This window comes from Agelaius tricolor, unplaced genomic scaffold, assembly GCF_023055355.1.
Source record: "Agelaius tricolor isolate 1412-34295 unplaced genomic scaffold, bAgeTri1.0.p SCAF_6, whole genome shotgun sequence".
In the NCBI taxonomy this organism is placed as follows: domain Eukaryota; kingdom Metazoa; phylum Chordata; class Aves; order Passeriformes; family Icteridae; genus Agelaius; species Agelaius tricolor.
Genome location: NW_027269266.1, coordinates 44,880,307 through 44,903,238, shown reverse-complemented (window position 1 = coordinate 44,903,238; position 22,932 = coordinate 44,880,307). Strand labels below are relative to the sequence as shown.

The 22,932-nt window shown below is 40.5% G+C and overlaps 1 protein-coding gene across 5 annotated transcripts in view; it reads right to left on the bottom strand.

Annotated features, from left to right (window-relative positions):
* The window catches only part of BMPER (BMP binding endothelial regulator), a 147,896-nt gene that overhangs the window by 8,941 nt on the left and 116,023 nt on the right, over positions 1-22,932 (bottom strand). The window lies entirely within an intron of this gene.

Below are 22,932 nucleotides of genomic sequence, written 5' to 3'. Positions count from 1 at the left end.
GTATCTACTGCTCTCAGCAGAATCATTAAAAGGCAGGGACAAGGTATAGGGAAGGCATACTCTGAAAATCACACCCTCAGTTCATCTGCTTTCCACTGAAGGTGATCTGTGCATGAACCTTGGGCATCCATGGTCAAGGCCCCCCTGTTCCATGCATGTTCAGGGGCTTTCCTGCTTCCCTGTTTCTGAGAGGACAAAGGCATAAATCCTCTTGCAAAGATGAAGGGCTGAAATGAAAAATGTGCTCTTCATGTTAGTTGCTCTTTCTGTGGACCATAATATGAACTGTCTATAGGAAAAGGATAGATACAGGCTTAGCTTCCCAGAAACTTTTCCACAGCAGAAGAGGTAATAGCTTGGAAATGGTGCAAAAACCTCAGACAAAGTAATCAGGAGCCCTAATGCCCATACTCTAGAGTAATTGAGAGCCCTTTATTCAAAACTAGGAGAAAGGATTAGTGATCCCTTTAACACAGACAAGCCTGTTTCTGCAAGTCCAACAGTGCCCCTGAAAGAGGAGTATTTCCCCACGACAAAGTCACTGGCTGCTTCAGTGACCCGACAGTTCTGCTCAACATTTTCATGAGTTTTAATAAATTTACTCTCAGTGGACCCTCAATATGAAATTACCTAAAAAATCACTGTGACAAATAAGTAACACAAGTGTTAATGTATGAAGGTTACCTGTCCTTGATTTACTGACACATATGCACTGTGAATAAACAGAATTGCTTTGGATCAAATATATAACATCCTCATATTTACAGACCAGTTGTTTTCACTGGCAATAACTTTACTTTCTAAGGACAATGTCATTTTATTTCACTTTAGTCCTGTGGTAGGTCCCTTTACATCTTTTCCAATAACAGATGTTGCTGTATGCATATCACAGCTGAATGGCAAGGAATAGATTAGCACAACATCCTTGGGGTGGTTTGATGTTGTCAACTGATAAAAGACCTTGTATAAGCACAAAGGGTCACCTTTTTACGTGGCACACTAAATAACTTCACATTGTTTTCCTTTGGCCACAACATCTCTTTGTGATCTCTTCCTATTATCTCAGCAGCAGGCACTGCTCCATATACCCCATATAATTTAAGAGGTGCCTGTCTCATTTTTACAGTGAAGTAGATGCTTGCTTGCTACTGAAACAAATCATTATCACAAAGAAAGTCTGTATATAATCTCCATAAATAGTTGATTGTCAAGGTACCATTTTATCATGTTTTTGTTTCTGTGCCAGCCCCCTTTATGAAACACATTTCATCGCTCTCCACTCAGATTTAGTTGTTATTGATGTCCATGGTGTTTAGGGATGCTTGCCAGTATCAGCTTGGCTGTATGTTCAGCAACTTCTTTAACTAAGAACTTATAAAACCCTAAATCTGAGGTACTTCCTCTGCTTTTTAGAGCATACCTTTGGTTTTGCCTTTTTTTTTTTTTTTACCATTACCTGGAGAGAGATGTCACATCTTGTGCTGAGTCAATGAACCTACAGCTACCTCAGATGCTTGCATCAGAAAAAGATGCAAGAACAGGAAAACTCCAGGCTCACCATCAATAACCCAAGCTTTTTAAAAGCTAATGTGTTCATGGTAAGGCTAGCATAGACCCTGGCAAAGCCTAGGCATAGTCTGAGGGATCAGGGGAGGGAGGACAGCATTCCCAGTCTGCAGGAAGGCAGCCATGCTCTTTGAGAGTGCAGAGCTTAGCTCCTATATTTATGTGAGCAACACCAACCATTATCCCTTGGCATTGAAATGGCCATGGCCATCCAGGCATGCTCCAGAGTGAAACATCTGAGCTTTGGCTGGGATCAGCGCTATTTGCTGCAGTGTTCAGCATGGGTGTCCACCGAGGAAGTAGCATGCCATGTGCAACACAAAGAATCTGCTGATTAATTACATACCGAATTGCTGGTGTAATTTTTATTTTCATTGAGAGTTTAATCCTGGTGACAGCTGCTCGGGTCAAGCCCTAGGCTTAGCTGAGGAGCCATTGTCAGATTGCAGCAGTTTTATAAATTAATTACAATTTCAAATTATTTGTACAGTTCATTAAATTAGCTAATTAATGTTAAATCAAAAAGGAGTGTAAAGAAAACTATATGCACAGCTGCCAAGCCTAGTGAATAAAAATAAAACCTCCTCTTATTTCCTAATGAAAGGGCAGTTCTGAGTAAGGACACAGAAATAAAAGATGTCCATTCTCTGGGGCCTGGTTCTGAGGGTGACCTGCTGATGGCCCAAGGCCAAGCTTCAACTTTGGGTCTGTTTTTTAGCAAAACTTGTTTACTTTTTGCACTTAATTAAATTTCTCACATTCATTATTGCTACAGTTGTGTTAAAGGGCTATTATGGGATGATTTACCAAGTAAATTGAAAAACGGATTATTGTGTGCTATCCTAATCCTTTCCCCTTGCAACAAACTTTGGCATGCCCATAGCTTTTATTTTTTTATCCTCTCCAGTGATACATTTCAAAAAATATTCTCTGCTTCCCCAGATTCTGCCTTCTTATCATTCTTCCCTTGAATTGGAAAAGGAGATTTGGTGATACTAACTGCATGTACTCACATCTTATCTGTACTCTAATCTGACTGGACTGTTCAAACAACAAAAAATACATTTTAATAAAACTTTGGAATTATGCCAATAATGAAGCTCTATTGACAATTTACTGCACTGCACAGTAATGGAAACTTTGGGTCTTGTGGGGTATTGTGACTCTTTACCAAGAACAAAGCATTTGTGTAAATGAAGTAAAAACATATTAGAAACTTAAACATCAAAACATTACAGTCAGACAGAAATAATTCCACAAGAAGGCTGCAGCGCAAGTTACCTATAAAATGAAGCTATTTCACTAGTCATGGAAATACAAGCAAGATACTTCAGGCAACCTTAGTTCTGCCCTCAGTGAAATCATACAGAGATGCAATGATGTTGTGGTCCAAAAGAAAATGACATTTATTTTAAGGACATATTTACATTTAGAAAAAGAAAAACACTTGGATGTGACCGTACACTTTATCTGGCCTCCCCGCTCCAAATAAGCACCAGAGAACAGCCAGCCTCTGAGTCCTGGTACCAAGTGCCTCACTGTGATCCCTTTTGATGCTGTCTGCGCTGCCTGCAGGGTATGTGTCAGAGATGGTGTTAATTGGGTGTGTATAATCACAAACTGTTGCAAGGGGAAATCCATGAAAGTGAAGGCATCCGGCAGCTGTGGGACACACCCTTGAAGGAGACAAACACACACTCTGCTGCCACATCTTCAAAGCAAACTGGATGACTACACTCCTTCAGCAACAGCCCTTTTTCATATTAAACTGTGGAAAGTCTCCAAGTCCCACAAAGGGCAAAGAACAGACTCCTGTGCTACATGCAGTATTTAAAAAAAGAAAAAGAAAAGATCACAGCAATGAAGCCTACAGCCTTAGTCTGTGCCACACGGGATTGAAATTGCAGATGTTGACTTGTGGAACATCAGCAGTTCATTTTCCTCTGCGATACACATGAATCCAAACCCAGAATCAACCATTTTAAGAGGGGCTTAATTTTTCCCCCACATATCACAACAGGAGTATGATGCAGTGCATTTTTCAAACATTTTGACCCTTTGAGCTGTTCCACATAGATAGAAAACAATAACATCTACTTCTTTCCATCAGTAGATCTCAAGAGGTTTTACAAAAGCAGTAAGATATAGTGCATCACTGCATATATTTTGTGTATATGAAGAAGCATCAGAGGGTGACAGGGTTTGTCCTCTCTATACTTGGAATAAGCTGTACACTTGCAAATTTCAAAGCCTGAAGAGTCATCTGCCTATAGAGGAATATTAATTTCCAGCCCCACCATCCTGTGAGACTTGACTTCTTGGGATAAATTTTTATTGGGTAAGACAAATCAGAGTTTTAGCATAAGCTTGGCCTAATTTTTAAGGAAAAAATTAAAGCCTCTTTAAAGTTAGTAAATTAAAGTCAGTAGTTAAGTTGAGAGAAAGTTTATTTGGGCTGTTTTTTCAACAAAATTCAATGAGTTGCCATTATTTATGGCCCCAGATAGAAGACATTTCACAAAGTAAGAAGATGAGAAGATGAACCATTTTCCAATGTATAATGGAAAGTCTCATGCTGTTGCTATCTCAAACTCTCTCTTGTCTGCATGTGCATGTTTAACCTTACTGAAGTATTGAAATATAGTATGTCGAGCCGGAGACTTATTATGTCTTTGAAGCTTGAGATCAAAGGCCTGAGATCATTCTTTCTTTCTCCAGAGTTTACTAATATTAATGCACAACCAGCAAGTAGCTCAAAGAAAGTAATTTTGGAGGCAGCTGAAAACACAGAAATTCTTAAGTTTATTGAGAATGCACTCAAAGCACTTGCCTGGGGAATTGACTGTTTCATGCAGCAAAGTCAGTCATTTTCAAGGACCATTTCTTCCAAGACCAGGTAACCACGTCTGTACTCCCTCTATGCTTTTCCCACACATCCTAACATTGGTAACTGCCTTAAATTGGGGATCAGATAAAGGCATCCATAACAAAGTTAAATCATCACTGCTCTGACCCTTTTTTTCTGGTAAGTGTGAAAATAAGGGCCCACAAAAACTGGCAAGCAGCTTATGTGCACTTTGTACTGGAGAATGTGCACTTTTTACTGGAGAATGCCCCATGCTGAAGAAGTCCCTGCTCAACAGGCTCCAAAACATTGCTACGAGTGTGGGAGCAGAAAGGGAACTCACAGCTCATCTTCAGTGGGCTGTACATAGCAAATGTACTGCAGGCACATCCTCTCCATGGGGAAATCTCATTACTATAAAGAAAGCATTGGCTATAGTGCTTGAGAATATGACTGTTGTTTTTTGGCAGAATGCAGAGGAGAAGTTTGCAGCAGAAGGCATGTGAATCAGGCATTCAAAGTTCATTCTGATTCCTGATTTTTGAGCAACTTGGATTCAATCATGGACTGTATTTCCACACTAAGCTAAGCAGAGAGAATTATAAAATACATAATTCCATCAAAGGAAAAGAGCTGCGTGGGATCTAAGATTTTTGGAGCATAGCAGTCTTGTTACACACACACTGAAGAGTCCTAATTTAATTCTGAGTATCATCGTTCCTGGTCCAGATATAGATGTGGCACTCAGATAATGAAACAGAATCACACAAGATACCCATATCCATCTCTGCCTTGCCAAGGAACTCTCCCAAAGCAGTTATTTAGAGTCAACATAGGAAAAGGATGCTTTCAATGCAAGTGGTAATTACTGCTGGTAATTTCCAACATAGCAAAGACAGACAGCAATTCAATTTTGATTTTTTTTGCGTATACATCTGCTTAAAAAACATCAGAACCCATATTTCCCTCACAAAGGAAAAGCAAAAATGGTATTTTCCCAATGCTGAATAAACTAACGTCCATGTGGACCTCTGAAAGAAACCATATTGTGCTGCACAATATCACCACAAGCCTACACTATGTGCTGCTAAAAATATTATCCAAAAGCCTTTGGATAAAGCCAAAAAGAGTGTTCTGCATGTATTTTTACCCTTTATATAAAGAGTATTCTGTGCCAGAATTGTGTTTCATTGCTTTAACCAACATTACCCACAAGAATATGGCAAAATTAACAATGAAACATTGTGGAAAATTTTCTAAAGCCTCATGAAATAGAAGTTGTCAAGACAGCACTACTCTGACACCTATTTATAATCTCTCTCAATGCGCAGTACCAGCGGTACATGCACTTAAAAGGGAGGAAGGAAGAAGAACCAAATAAAGAATGAAATGGCACAGTAGCCTTACCTACTTCCTTCTTCATGATAATTGTGTCATGATAATGTGTCAAGTAGGCTTTTTACATCTCGTGCTTGGATCCTTACAGGCATCTGTGACTTTAGTTGTACTTTCTGGTCCTGAGAATGGAAAGGTTGGCTAAAATCCCTCCACAGGGAAATAGCTGAACAATGACTAAGAAGGACAATGTAGTCCCATGCTGGACTCCAAGAAGCATCTGGTATGACTCAGAATATTTCCTAGAGCTGAAGGTGACAGTACAGCTGAGCAGCTGACTTGCCACCTTTAAAAAAGTGGATTTTTGCTCAAAAAACTCTCAACAGAATATTGAAATGCCACCCACAGCTGTGGAAGAGCTGACCCCTTGCACTCCCACACATTTTTCAGAAAGTGGAAAAGAGTTTTCACATCCTCTTCTTCTGTTTCTGTTTCTCTGCACCATGCAGAGTTTCACCTTCATTGTGCAGCCATGGCATTTGAAATAAATAGTCTTGGCATTTGAAAAAAAAATCTGTATGCAAGAGAACTCAAGTGGCTTGAGTTCATATGTAGCATATATCTTGAAGTGAAACAATTAAAAAACACTCCTCTGTGTTTACATGTGACTCTGTAACTGGAATTATTGGAATAAAGAGGAAATGCAGCATAAGATTCTTAACCCATTTCAAACAACTGCCCAAGATAAGACTGAAAAGAACCATCAAAAATATCCTCATTTTACTTGCATACTGGAGCGGTATAAATAAAGTTTTTTCCACCCTCTTTGAAGAGATTACTGCAAAAAGGATTTGGCTGCCTGTACATTGTATGATCTGTGGATTGTATATCTAACTGGAAAATGCCAGTACCTTAATAACACTGCACTAGAGCAGAGTACCCAAACCCCCTATAAAGAAGTCATTTGCAATTAAATATGTGGATCAACAATAATATGAGAGAACCAAATTTAGGAATATGACCTGGAATCTGACACTGAAGGTTCAAAAGCTAGAGCCTGCTTTCTGAAGGTATGTTATCTTCAGTTAACTAATATCCATAGTCATCCACTTGCAAACATCCATCACATAACTGGCAAAGGCAACAGTAGCTGTATATGAAAAGCTATATGATAAGGCTTATCATGCATTTATGCAAAGTTTTGGAAAAACATACTATAGATGCTCTACAGGTTTAATGTTCAGGAAGAAAGTTAACTCTTAAAGGATTTTCTACAAAAATCCCATCTTTCATAGGCCCAGGGGCCTTAGGTGTACAGCCTATATGCTCATCACTGATTTCCTATGGCCAAATTGACCTTCTTTGTGTTTCTGGTACCCCATCATTTATCATAGAATGTCTTGGGTTGGAAGGGAGTTTAAAGACCATCTAGCTCCACCTGCCACAGGCAGGAATGTCTTTCACTAGACCAGATTGGTCAAAACCCCATACAACCTGGGCTTGAACACTGCCAGGAATGGGGCATCCCCAGCTTCTCTGGGCAATATGTTCCAGTGCCTTATGTGTACCCTCACAGTACAGATTTTTGTCCTACTACCTAAGCTAAACCTACTTTCTTTTAGTTTGAATCCATACCCTCTTGTCCTATCATTCCAAGTCCTTGTAAAATGTCCCTCTCCGTCCTTCTTATAGGTTCCCTTTAGGTACTGGAAGGCCACAAGTAGGTCACCCTGAAGCCTTCTTTTTTCCAGACTTGAACAATCCAAATTCTGTCAGCCTTTCCTCGTACAAGAGGTGCTCCATTCCTCCAATCATCTTGCTGACCCTACTCTGAAATTGCTCCAAAAATTTGATGTTCTTCATATATTGGGGACCCAAAATTGGATGCACTCCATCTCTCAAGAATGGAGGGGCAGAATCACCTCCCTCCCAAGCCACAGCCTAGAAAAATTGCTAAATTTCATAATGTTTAGGATTTTTTAAGCCAGTAAGACTCCTTATTACAGATTCTGTTCTGACATAATACAGCTGTATTCAAGTTATTTGACTGACTACATCATATGCATATATCAGGTCTTTCTTAAGAAAGGAAAACAAACAGAGAATGTTTTAGTGGACCTTTTCAATATCCATATTAGTATTCTACATTTCCATTCACTGCGTGCAATACTTAGCTTAGCACTTACACTGCTAAAGTGAATTTGCCTTATGACAGAGACACTCCATCATAATGGAATTTTCAGTGTCCTCTGGCACAGCTACCAAGGAAAATCCATCATCATTTTGAACTTTTACATTATGTAACTGACATAAAATTTTATCTTTTTTTCCATGTCTAGACTTGATTTTTAAAGAATACTTCCCCTAGCTCTCTAGTCAAGTGGAGACTGAACTGCCATATCTTATCTAGAAAAGGAAAAAAGCTTAGTAATTTTAATTCAATTTCAAAAAGACAGACACATTTTAATGTCTAACTTTATACATTAAAGTACTTTCAATCAACAGTTAAACTTTGTTATTCTGTTTCATACAGTGTAAATGAACATTGCATGGACTAAATGGTTCTAATATGACTGCATCAACTTTCACTCTGGTAGACAGAGAACCCATTAGTGTATTCTGTGTGACAGTTCTCATCTGAGAAAAGCCAGAGGTTTTGCATGAGCTTATAAACATCCTAGATAGAACCTCAAAAATTATTGGGAGGTTTTGAAGTTATGGCCCTATAGAAATATAAACCATGTAGATATACCAAAAGCATATTGTCATAGTCATTAGATAAACATATAAAATGATACAGGTTTCAAATCTTCAAAATAAAAATTCAAACCAGATCATCTCCTCCTGTCTGCTGACAAAATGTGCTGTGGCCCTGCTATACTATCTGTCATAAAAATATGTCATATCCAATAACAAGCACAATGAGAACACGAAGCAGGAAATATTTCTGAACTATAAACATAAACTGAAGTTATCTTCAGCTTTTGATGATGATTCACTGTATATATTTCCAAGGAGGTCTTGTGATATAATAATAAACAGGCTGGCTAGTTTAGAAACTCACATTCTTAAACTCTGCAGAGCCCACTCCTTGGCTTAATCCATATAAAATTAATTTCAATCAAGCAATATTTTTCCTCTAGGTGGCTGCAGAGCATTTAAAAAGTTGCTGGCTCCAGATGGAATAAGAAAGAAAGACAGCAATGGAAAGACCTGATAGGACTGCTATTTAGAAAACAGCTTTCTCCCTCATCTTGCTCTCTTTAGAAAACAAGAGCCAAACTCTCATCTCAGCAAAGACAGACTCATGGAAAATGCCACCTTTCAGACAGTCACATCCTCACAGTGCATTTCACCTCTGAGATCTCCCTCTTTGCTCTTCATCAAAGTAGTTGCTAAAAATAGGACTTGGATGAAGTGGCAAAACAGCCAACTTACCTGAATTTAAAAATACAGAAAAACATTCTGTTTCTGGGTTTTATGGCTTTCTGTGTGGTCCTGGCCCAGACCCATACAAAGACATAGGCTCATAAAGCATGATTGAGACAGGATTCAAACACATGAATGCAAAACTGCAGTCCTGGAGGGGTTACCCCAACTCCAGCAAGGCTGACCTTTTTCATGATGGATATTTAGCTCCTGCCTTACATTTCCTCAGACACCTCTGCTTTTGTTCTGCATGTTCTCATAACCATGTGGGCATTGGCAGGCATAAAGCTTGACTGGCACCCCAACAGTGAGGCCCATCAGGGATGGCTGTCTTAAAACAGCAGCAGTGCTGCCATGTCCCATTCAGGATTTGATACCAGAGGCAGAGGGTGAGCAGAGTGATAGGGATTCAGCCAGGAGGCAGACACCTAGTTTGTGCTCTCTAGTCAGTTTGACATGGCCTGCTACTTCACAGAGAGCTTTGGATAACGTATACTTTGCATAGTGCCACAGTTCTTTAGCCTTCCTGACTGCAAGGTTTCAAGTGCAAAACACCATACAGAGCATGAAAACACAGTGGATGAAAAGCTGGCTTCAGTGAAATGGATGGGGATTTTCCTGCTGACAACACAGGAGCCAAGACTCAGAACTGTCATCAGCCTTTTTTTTTTCAGTTCTGTACTTCAAGGCTTTGAAGGATCCAGACTCATTCAGGACACCACCGAACATTAAATTCAAGCATTCTGAATTTAAATGCTATGAATTAAAATTTTCTGTACTAGACATAGTGACTCCAAGACATATCAGCCTGGCCCAGGAACCACAGAAACCCACATAGATTTTATAAAGCCAGAATGACCTAATTCTGGGTGAAGTGGGATGAGACGATATGAGCAGACAGAGCCAAGGTTTGTTCTTGAAACTTACCTTCCAGTGAGTTGGTTTGGGCATGGTCATTCACTTGGCTAGATACAAAGGCAGTTGTGATGTAAATCAGCAGACTTTAATGAGAAACTGCAGCCACATGAGCAAACTCTCCCTATCACAAAATAATCACAGGTTGTTTTCCTGTTCATCTGTGGGTCATGTCCAATGGCAAAAATGTTAAGATAAATTCTGGGCTTAGTCTTGTGTACAAAGTACTAAACATGGTTTTGCCTCTTTTTGTTGGCTAGGCAGAGACTATGGAACAGATCAGTGCTCCATGCTGGCCACCTTGAACAAGTTGCCTGATGGAGCCACAAAGCAATTCATTCTCTCTCCATCACTTCTCACCCCATAAAATCTTCCCTGGCCTCCCTACAGAAGCAGCGGAAAGATCTCAGAGCTGTACCAGTTTGTTAGGAAGCTTGCTGTCAAACTTGGCAGCGGTTGCAAGCTACTATATCCTTTCTCACCAGCAAAGTTTGCGGGTGGAAATTGTCAGACCCAAGTGTGTCTTACAGACTTTGGGAAAAGGGAGGCAGCACAACTGCAGCAAAGCAGCCCATACAGCACGTCTCCTGAAGAAGCCATCTGATAGATGGAGGGAGAAATCACAGAAGGCAATAAAGAAGGAAAAGCTATTTCTGGGAATTGGGCAGATTGTGCAGGAGATTGTGTTCATGTTCTCCACAGGTCCTTGGGAACTACAATGTTTACAGTCCATACCTCTGTGAAGCCACTGATTGCTTCCCTTTGAGGTGAGCATGTGGAACAAACTCAGTAGTTTTTCTGCTCCCATGGATCTTTCCACAGGTGGGGAGCCTGAGGGCCCATATGAAAGCATGAGCAGATTAGCTCTGTCAAAACAAAGATCCTGTTTTTGTGCCAGTAAGGAAAAAAAGGAGGGAGTGGGGAAAGCATAAAATAGAGTTTATGATATATAGGAGGAAAATTGTTTTTTAATAGGATCTTTTCAACATTTTCCATTAAACTTTGGTTGCTTGCAGTGCAAGTTTTGGAATGCAACTCCCTCATCCCCTTAGGATGGTCTGCGTTTTATTACATTAGTAAGGAAGCCCAGCTTACTCCTAGCAGAGCTACTGTGTGAAACGTTTCAAACTCAAGCCAAAGTGGCAGGAGTAAAAGCCCCTCCTCATTGATTTTCAGCCTCCATTCTGAGGCCAGCAATTTAATGTAATTTTTATAATGTGTAAAAGAATCTTTTGTTATCAAGCAATAGTAAATCACAAATGATCACATCATAATGAACAAAATTATGTGAATCCAAATGTTACCCATATGATGACTCGATTTCAGCTGGAATTCTTAACCAGAATGAGCAAAGGAATATATCAGAAGAGGGGAGGAGGTATTGGTCATGAAACAGGGGAGATGAACTGAGTAATGAGAGAACTTTAGAACAACTTCCTTCCTTCCCTTCTCTTTTCCCCATCCCTCTCTGTTCCCTCTACCCTACCAGTGATACTGGGCACACCAGTATTAGAAATAGGTGTACCAAAAGAAGAGGTATAACTGCAGTACTAGCAATCAAGGATGAAAAAAGATGGGAATCAGGACAAGTAGAAATACTAGAAGTCTATCATCTTGGAGCAGCAATAGTGGGGAAGTTAGGTGGAATAAATCCTTACACATTTGTGTAGCAATTTTTATAGTTCGGAGACACTAGGGAGGCAGAATGAAAGTTATGCCTGCCAAGATGAACCCAGAGAACAGATGAGACACTTCAGTAGGGTCAGAGGGTAAATATCTGCATAAACCCCATCAGTTCTGTATATTAAAGGTAGCCATAGTCTCCATGGATATAATTTAGAAGATTCCGTGAGCACTGACAAACTGTTACTCATTTAAAGATCAGGGGAAAGGAGAAAGTCTTTAAGGTGCAATTTACCTCACAATGTAGGCAGGGTCTAGCCTTCTCAAGCTGCCTTTCTTTCAGATCTAATTTTTACAGGTAAAGACAGCCTTTTGCTATGATTTTTGCTGAGTTCTGCATAAAATGCTACAGAAAGTAGTAGGATTTATCTTTCTGAAGTTATTTGTCTAGATGCAGTCAGCTTTAAGAATCTGCCTTCTCACAAAGGCCAAGATTCATTCCTCTAAGCTGCAAGATTGTGGCTCTTTAATACACTGCCCAGAAAGCTTGAATTTTTAATACCTATCACAACAAATATTGCACCAAATTCTCTCTGTCTTCCATGTGAATCTTGTGAATAAAGTCTATGTTAACCAGAACCAGTACAATTCTGCTGTACTTTCCTCTTTCTCTCTGTGTGCAATGGGTGTGTGTGCAGGTTTAGTTCTTTTCTACTCTTAGGTCAGTAATATACTGCACTTCAGGTTAGACAAAAATCTCGTTAACTAGTTGCCCTTGAATTGGACTGGATATCTTGCCATTTGCTGGAAATAAAGCAAAGCAAGGGAAAGGGAAATTTTAGCATTAGTTCTCTCACCAAATAGGTTGATAAAATCATACAGCCTTAGAGATTTGCACATGTTCAGCACATTCCATGTGGATGTCAGCTGAAGTCATACCTTAACTCTCTCCACTTCTAAGAAAGAGAAACACAGAACATGAAGAAATTAGAAGTTCATCTTATCATCTTCCAATCTTTTCAGAGAGAATGTGAATGGCAAGCCCAGAAATTCTTAGAGATCCATTTATGTAACAGTGACAGCAACCAAGGAAAGAAAAAATCAAGATGCAATGAAGTTCTTGATCCCATCTGGGCAAATAGTACAAAGGGAATCATCACGTCTGCGTGAAGAGAGTGATGGTGATAGAGTATTAACAGAAGAGTCAGAATCCCCAGAGTCAAACACTGTGGGAACCAGTAAAAGCCACAGAAGGAAATGGAGGCTAAAGAGAAAGGCCCACAGTAAATATCTGCAGATGCTGTTGTTTGCAGTGGGGCCTGAACCAACAGGGATGTAGTCATACACACACGTAGCACCTCACCAGTAGAAGAATATTCTTTTCAAGATCAAAAGTCAAGCAGCAATAAAATCCGTGTCAAAAAACATCAGCAGAGGAGGTTGTGCATGCTCACTCATGAACATCTGCACTAAGAAGCCACTTAAGTAACCATGCAACAGCATGGAAGAAACATCTGCAGCATGTAGACCACCAGCTGTGCAGTAATAATACTTTGAATATCCAGAGTGCCTTTTATCTGAATGCTGCAAAGCATTTTCCAAACAAATTAAGCTTCACAACACCACTGTGAGCTTCTTATTTAATGGTAGGATTATTTCATCCTGCACTAAATGCCATTGCTGCCAGAATGAAAAGTAACACCTGCTTATCATCTCACAGAAATGTACAGTTTTCACGATGGTAAGTGACAAAAAGGGTGGGGTTAAGCTAAAGTGGAGGAAGACTTGAGGTGGTCAGAATCAAATGCTTAGAAAAGAAACTCAGACAAACATAGTATTAACACTCCCTCCCTTCCCCCTTTACTTTTAATGCAAACTGTCACATTAATTTTTATGCTCACATGTGGTTAGTCTTTGGTCTTAATTTCTCATTGGAAAAAGAGAACTTTCACGGGTGTATACTTGTAGGGGTGTCTCCAGATGTGCTCAGAAGTAGAGATAAATACCTTTCTTGGTTGTGTATGCTCAATAAAATGTATTGCTGTGCATTGCAAATAGCTTTCCTTTGTACTCCTTCAGATCTGTTTTTATAAGGCATCTTGATGATTATATTACAGATCTCCCTTCCAAGGCAGCATGCCATATAGTAAGTCCTATAACAAACTTCTTGCTGTGTGTACTTTCAACCCCACAGGGTACTCCATGTAAGCAGCATTCTAACCTGACTCTGCTGAGTTAGTGAGATCTGACTATGTTTCTTAAAAACAAAAAGAAAAGCTGGGAAACATGACATATATGCAATGAAGATAGGAAATCTTACAGACACCCCATTATGAGTCCCTCTTTCTGCTTCTTAATACACCCACATTTTAATCCTGTTGAAATGTTAGTGGAGGAAGTGTTTTGATGGGGAAGTTGTGGCAGTGAAGCAGGCTGTTTCTTCATTAAATGAAGTTCAGTACTGGCAGGACAATGCCAGACAGGCTGTCCTGACAGCTAGACAAACATAAACTTTTTGAGGGCAGCAAGGAAACTCTAATATGTGCTTGACACTAGCACCCTAGTGTCTTAATATATTAGTAAGGCTTTTTGATGTTACAGTTTAATAATAATATTAGCTAGGACTTGGACATGACTAATTGTATTTCTAAGAAATTTTTGGGGTGTTTGGATATTAGGCAAATAGCCCTAGCTTTGGCTAAGGATTATATTTTAAGCATTTCTACAATTATATTTTAAGCATCTCTGAGTTGGTCTCAGCTGGGCAGGTGGTGGTTAACCTCAGGCCAACTTCTCCCTTCTCTTGAAAAGCTGGTTATAGGAGGACACAGCCTGGCTTGAGAAAAGAAGGCTCTTTTATGGTTAACATTTTCCAGAAACACTTGGTCTTGGTATAACTCCATGCCTGTTGAAGCCCAGGGTAAAATTCTCTTTGTCTGTAATGCCAGGTATGGTTGGCCAGCACCACCTGCTTCTGACGTCTCATCCTGCATGACCAGCTCTGAAAAAGTTCTCCCATGCTCACAAACTGACTTTTCTCCAGAAAGAGCTATTTCTTTTCTCTATGGATGCAACTGAAAATATGTGCCAAGTAGCTCATGATCCCGCCAGGACTGACTACTTCATTTCAAATAAACCATAAAATGGCATGTATTACTTGGGGAGAATAAAATGTTCCCTTTCAGTATGTACATTCATTAGTTTTTCTCTTGCATGCTGGTTTTGTCTGTTTGACTCACACAGGATTTTCCTTAGCCATATTTCAAAATGGTGAATAGAAGGATTAAGTCTTAAAAAATCCTTCATTTTCAATTCTATCACACAGAGGATAAGCAGTTCATCTACTTTTTGATATATGATATTAAGCTGTCCACACAGTCTGACCCATTTAGAAGAACAGTAGTAGGTGGGTGGTTCCTGTTCGTAGAAGTATCAATGTTTGTTCCCAATATCAATTTCCATTTTGGTTTTTCAGGATCATAACATTTGAATTATATTTTGCTTTCCAGTTCAGACAAGCCTCAGAGCTCAGAGGGTAACAAAGCTGAGACCTAAGCTGCACACCATCTCCAGCTCACCAGTTGAAATGATAGGACTGCACTGTTTCCACAAGACAAGGAGAAGAACTGAAATCTCCAATCCCAGATCTGACATCTGTTCCAACTTAGTCACAAACTAAACTCATTCTCCATCCCCCATATGCATATCTCCACATACTCACAATGGAACACTCAGTTTTAAGAACATTTGCCTCTGGATCCACACTGGGTCACTTCTAGTTTCCAGAAATGACCATAAATCAGTTCAGTTTCACTAGAAAGAGTGAAGATTCACAGAGAGCCCCAGGCAAGAATCTCTACCCAACTTTCCTAACCCCAAACCTGGCTCTGCTGCAATACATTATATTTGTTTTCAGCAGTGGAATAATATCACATGTGATCACAATCTCAGCAGCAACAATTTATGAGTCTGTTTCCCCTAACTCTACCACATCTGGTCCTTCACAGAGCTAGGATCCATGTTCAGAAATCACTTGAAAACCACATCTTCTCTCAACTCTGCTTTGAACCCCTGTTGTTTTAGAAATATGGTAGCAAGAGGAAAAAGAAGAGCTGTGAAAAACAGCAAGGTTGAACCTCTGGATGGGGACACTGGAGCCCAGGACTATGTGGCTGGGGTCAGCCCCTTGCTGCCCAGTTGTGGAGCAGCTTGGCCAAGCATCACCAAAGAGCCAGGGTTGAAGCATCTTCCAGCTAGGCAGCCAGTCATTTTGGGACACTCACCAGAGAGCTGCAGTGGTCTGATAGTTAACTAATTTCAGGCCTTGACACAACTGCTTTCATGGTGATGCTACATAAAGGAGTCCTCCAATCCCCTCCCTGCTTCTACTGCTCCTCCTCTTCTCAAGAAAGTGCTCTTCTCTACATCCAAACAGAATCCAAAAGCTGAGGAAATTTTAAATGTATTGCTGACATGTTCCAAAGACTGCAAATTGCTAGGCAAGTAGGGAGCTGGTCACACAAAAAAGCATTGTGGTTTTGCACCATGAACTCCATGAGGGTAATAGCCATTTTACCACTTGGTGGGTTCTATGCCAGTCAGAAGCTGCAATGATAGCAAGCAGCCCTGAATGCTTGAGATCAGCAGATAAAGCCTCAGAAGCATGCCATTGTTCCATGTTCTGTTTCCATATTTCATTTTACACACAAGTAAGTGGGCAATCTGGAGCCTCAAATCTTCATTCATGTGCTATTACAGTAAATATTTTTAAAGTCAGACTAGCTTGAAATGCCATTTCCCCCCGTCTGTTTCCTGCTAAGTTTGTGCATCTTTTATACTTTTTAACTTGTGAAAAATCCTACATTTTTAACTTATAAAACACAGGCAAGATAAAAGCCCTAGCATCAAAATCTCCTATTTAACAAGAAATGAAGGGAAGCAATGTATTTCACAGTATTAAAAATGATCCAGCTGTACAGGTGGGGAAGGACTCCAGCCCCTTTATATAGCTTCTTTTGAGGATACCACTTTGCTGATAATTATTTATATAAATGCCCAATAACAGAGGGAAGTCACCATCTCATTTAATTTACGTACTGCTCACTGAATGCAAACAGCTTTTAGCCCCAGGCTCAATTCAAACCAGAGGCAGTTGCTAAATTATATGCATTGACAGTCAGATCTCACATCTGTGGGATGCAAGAAGGAAATTATGCCAAGTCTTAAGTTTGTTCTTTCCAAGTTCATGGCAGTGGGCAGACCCCACCAAGGAACCTGCACCTTCCCCTCTGGGACCCAGTCATGGGGAGGCACAGGAATGGTGACAATTTGGGAAGTGATTTGTCCCACATACTCACAAATCATGTCTTCAGCAGTGGAGGAATGGCAGAGCTGGCCCTGACACCAACTTCTGATCTCCCCATTGCTATGTCTTGCAAGGTGTTTCATTGCTTTCAAGTCTTTGCCTCAGACCATCTGAGTGAAGCAGACCCTCTCTCTCACTTTTTATTTCTCCTTCCAGTGCATTCATGATGATGAACAAAATGCACAGATCACACTCTGTGACTACAGAGCGAAATGTAAATCACATTTCTGGGGTACACGTGCTTCCTAGAGCTTCTTCTGATGCTGCCTGAAGCACAGCAGATGTGCTAACTGGCCTTTCCAAATCCCAGCCTTTGCAGGGGGAAGCACAGCACACAGCCTGCTGCATCTGACTTCCAAAAGCAATGGGGAATATGCACAGAGGTGGAAGATGCCCTTGCCTCATCACTGTAATCATATTACTTGTCTAGTATTTAACAGATTTTACAGACATACTCTCCCCTGGCCCAAGGTCTTGGCAGTGTCATTTTAGATTAATCAGCCCTGAGCTATCCAGGTCAAAAAGAGGGTCATGAGGGGTGACATTCAAAACATAGAGTTTCTCTTGACAACAGAAGCAGCAAGTGCTATCCCATATTATAATCTGAAATAAAACAGCACCACTTTTCCAGCAACTTTGTGAAAAATCTGTAAATTGACTAGATTTCATCAATCATGATGACAATACCAGCACTTATTTTCTTTTTCCTGTTTTCTGTGCAATAAAGTGACCCAGAGATGTTTTTCCATTCATAAGACAAAATAGGGAAATATCAGGTTAAAGGCTAAATAGAAGAACTTTGCTAAGAGCAATAATTCTTCCCCATTATAATTGTTTATAATTATTGTTAATATTATTGCATTACCAATCAAAATACCTCTATTGTTTTATGCTGCAGAACTCACTATGATCTACTGCATGCAGTAGCACAGCAGTCTAGGGTAGGCTTAAAAAACACTTCCTTATTAATCTTAAATAGACATGTGATTTTCTGGCGTGGCCTCAAGCAAATCATCTCACCTGCAATGAGACAGATGAAAACTGTGCCATTAAGGTCTGACCTACAGCTGATGTAAGATGGTAGAGACCTGCAGAAATTGTCCTGCCACAGGCTTGTACTGAGAGTAACCCCTGGAACCGGTGAAACTGGCAATATGCTGTCCTAACTCTATGCACATTCTCTCCTGCAAAGGGACAGTCCCTGTAAAAATATCCACTTAAACAGCAACAGTCAAAGTAAATTTCTCCATTTAGATATCCCCTTGACATTGTCAGTCACACTCATGGTCTTATCTCCAGGGAACTTCCAACAGCTTCATATTCTGATTGGAGTGCAAATTCCTACAACATGAAGTAAACACCTCTGGCCCCTTGGAGCAGGCCTTTTCCCAGAAACCTCCATAGGAAAACCCAGGGCACTCTAAAGACCACATGCCAGAATGGAATCTTTTCATTCTAAATCCACTTTTATTGCTGTTTCCTACCATCACAGGAATCACACAGCATACAAGTCAGGAAATGCAGACACCAGAGACCAGCTAAGTGGCAAATACCTCTCACTTGCTAGATCAAGCGGCCAGCTGCTGCCCTCAGCACTGGACTCCCCTCCTACCTCCAGTTCACAATGACTCTGAAATCTGGTGCCAACCTCTCTGCTCCAGTCATCAAACTGAAAAAGGAGGCAAATCTAAACTTTATAGTCTGCTTCTTCACCTTTCTTCCATGAAACACACTCTTCAGCTACACTCCCACTGACATTAGCAAAGCTGTTGGGTTGCTTCATTGGAGACCTAAACGCAGCAGAGTAAGCCACTCCAGAAGCACATTCCTGGTCACTGCCCACTTACTGGGCAATGAAGAAAAAGTGAAAACTGCAGTGCTGAGCCAATGGATAAGACGCCAGGAAATTTCAAACTGCACCGAGCATGACGGCAAATGGAAACCATGACACAAAGCTCAGAAGGTCACTGCTTCAAAATCTTTTTCTAAAGAGAGACTCCATTATGCTTCTTCTTTTGCAAGCATTCATCAATAAAGCTAGAGTACCAGAAACAGAGAAGAAATGGGTTTATAAAAGAGAATAAAAATAAATTTTGAAGTACTTGTTGCCTGGGTGGTTCAGGCACATATTTTCAGCCTCTGGTGCAATGGGTGTATCTGCAAAACTCTGCACTGAAGAGCAGTGGTTTAAATGGCAGCCCATGTTCTGCACAGCTGATAACCCACCTGCACCAAAAGGTCAGAGGAGACTCCACCATAGCACCTGACAACCAATTCTCTCTGATTTTGGAGGCTTTATCTTGCATACTGCCCTGGATTGCCAAGCAAATTGTATTCTATTTGCATATTCTATTTGTATGGCAGTTGCCTTCTGTTAAGAAGGCAGTTTTCCTCATCTCTTCCACAACCACTCCTCCCTCTGGGGAGACATCTGCTGATAACAGGCTATTGAATGTCACTGCATGGCTGATAAGAACTATAGCATCCCACTGTGAGATGCTCTGCCCAGAGGGACGAGCCAAGCATTCCTACCTGGATATAATCTTGAGCTTCTGGAACACCAGCACCGATTCTCCACTGGATTCCCAGAGGAACAGCTGCCTCTTCCACTGGATTGTCAGAGGAAAACTGCACCCTTCTACAGGATCCCTGCTCCAACAGAACCACACCTGACACTCTAGGAGCACTGCAGCCACAATTCCAACTGGACTGTTACCAACACCCTGACCAACAGGATGTCAGATTGTATTCTGACTCTGTCAGTGCTGTTTTGGTTTACTGCATTGTTGATTTTATCTTTTTATTTTCTTCCCTAATAAAGAACTGTTATTCCTGCTCCCATATTTTTGCCTGAGAGCCCATTAATTTAAAATTTATAGCAATTCAGAGGGAGGGGGTTTACATTTTCCATTTCAGGGGAGGCTCCTGCCATCCTTAGCAGACACCTGTCTTTTGAAAACAAGACACATACTCAGATATTGAGACTTGGAGTGATGTACTCCTGGTTGGTTCAGCTGTGACACAGGACAGAGCTGGGGTCAAGCCTCATGCCTCCCATTCACTCACCTCCAAAACACCAGCCACCTCTTGAAGGTTTAAAAAAAATTATGCTTACTAAAAAGCTTTAGAGATTGAAAATGAAAGACCAAGACCACCTGAAGAAAAGGGATCACTTCCATACAATGGGACTCTGGTATTTTCCTGTGTCTAACTAGGCTACAGCTGAGAGTACCACTGTACCACTTACAGGTTTTTTACTTAATAGCATAACAACACAGAGAAATATTTCATTACAGTGACTGCTCTCCACTAGGACTGAATCACCTTTGTATTAAACAAGTGAAAAAAACCCTCAAACAACAAAAAGCTCTGGGTTTTCTGTCAAAAGCTGAGTGCTTTGCTTTGATTAAGGTCCTCTAGGAGCTCTGCTCAAACTAAGACAACTAATTTAAGGTATTTTATCTTGTGCAATTGGAATATAATCTTAGGTTTTTCGGAAGTAAAACAGAAACATGACACCAGTTCAGCCCCAGGTGTTTTTCTCTTTCCTCATGTTGTGTTTCATGGCAACTTTCCATATTTGAAAGCTATCATACATGGAAACCCATCTCTTATAACAATCCACAGTCATTTATGTGACTCCCTAGATCAAGCCAACATAAGAACCATGTGGAGTCAGAGTCAGAAAGCAGGTTCAGAGATCCAAACAACCAGCATGGCTACACTTCTGGGAGAGCTGTCAGTCAAGGTCACTTTTAATCCCACTTGTAAATACAAAACCTGCTAAATGGCTGCTAAAGAGTTCTTGCCCAGCTGTTGAAATATTTGCCTATAACCTGCTGTGCAGTCCTTAGTAGGGTCCACTTCTCATGAGGTGATCACTTGAAGCTTCTATAAAATACAAGTAAAAAAATGCCACTTAAGTTTTTTCAGAAAAATCAAATCACAATGAAAACCCAGGAGGAGAGACCAGCAGATCTTCTCTCCTTCATGTTCACCACATGTGCACTTCCAATGCCGAGTCCTCTGATGAAAAAATTAAATTACTTGTGGGTAGGAAATTACAAAGCACTATTAAAATTATATAAAACTTTCTCATGGTTTTTCTCTGGTGTTTTCTGCAACATGTCAGAAGATTAATTTGTTTACTGTCCACAGATGCAACAATAACCACAATTACTTGGAACAAGGAACATTCAGTACAGCAACACTCCGTATCCCTCTGTGCCACGACTGTTTTTCCACAGCATCTACTGGGGACTGCCACTGTTGAGAATGATTCTGAAAGCTCAAGGTGTCCTGCCTGAGCTCAGAGAGCCAGGCTCACTGTTGGCAGTGGAGGAGAAAACTGATGTAATCTCCTAAGAATAGACCAAAGAGAGACTTCAAGCAACAGTGGGCTACAGTGCACCCTATGCCACTAAAGGCAAAACTCTTGCTTCTATATCAGTACTAAACTCATGACACCACTCCTGACTTTAAAATGTTATCAATGAAAGAAGAAGCAGGTTAACAGGATTAACCATAGAAGTGTTGCCACATACTAAACTACATTACTGCGTCCTTCCACTCATGCATAAAAATTCACACAAGGGTTTTACACTGAAGCCCACCAATGATGAGACACCCAAGCAGCTGCCTGTTGCTGCAGATAAAATGCTTATCACATCACAGCCTGGCCCACCAGCATATTCAAGTAAGAAGGTGAGTGATTCATTTAGACTACTTCTATTTCTGGGACATATCTTAGTCCTCCGTTATTTGTCCAAGTTGCTCCCACTACACTTCCCTTTTCTGAGTGACTATTAAAGTAGTCAGAATAGCAGGACAAAGCTCTCCTCCTGGGCATCACAAGAGTTTAGGATGTGTCAGATAAATGTATCAAAGAGGAGATTATTCCTGAACACTAAAAACCCATTGGAATTATATATGACAGCCCCTAGGCAGTCTGACACTAGAATCCCTCATCTGGGGCTGTTAGACAAACAGCTCATATTTTACTCAGAGTAAAAAATCACACACATTATGGTTCTCTGACATACTTTAATCTTAACACAGCTGCAAGCTTCTTTCAGCAGAGAAACCTTCTGGGTGAATGTGACCTTTGGATAAATCCTTCCATGTTCTCTGTCATGGTATTTATTGTTACAGTCAGGCTAATGATTCACTTTGTGAACAGCCCTGGGAGGGACCTTTTTTTCCAGCAGCCCACAGACCTGTAAACATGTTCCTCCATCACTGTCACACCTGTACTACAACAGGGGAAAACAAAGGGTCAACCAAAAAAAAAAGGAATATATATTCTTTCACACTTTCATTTGGATTACTGCACAGAAAGACAGCATTCATATTTACAAGATATATAAAAGAGCACTAAAAATTTTTAACATTGAGGCAACTGGCTTCAGGTAAACTCTGTAAGAAGTTAAAACTGTTTGCCAGAAACACTAGCTACCTGAACATAATGCATTTTCCTAGGATAAGTAAGGCGTCACTTTTCCATTCAAAGCAGACAGTAGACACTTCAGGAGAGGAAGACAACGCCAATACAAGCCTTGAAAACCAATCCCTATGTCTGCCAGTTTTCAGATACACAACTAACCTTAAGATAAAACTGGTTTTCTTGCAGCTGACACTCAATATTAAAAATTTGTTTATGTACCTACTGCACATAAGCACAGTAATCCTCTCTTGGTCATTTCACACTCAGCTCATAACAAATCCTTTTGCTGAGCCACCAAGAAGCCTGAATTCATTCTGAACATGTAATTTGATGGGCTCCAAACTGCCCAGGAAGGGAGGTGGCAAAAACTGCTGGATAAATTACTTTGCTGGATCTAACTGTTGAGTAGGT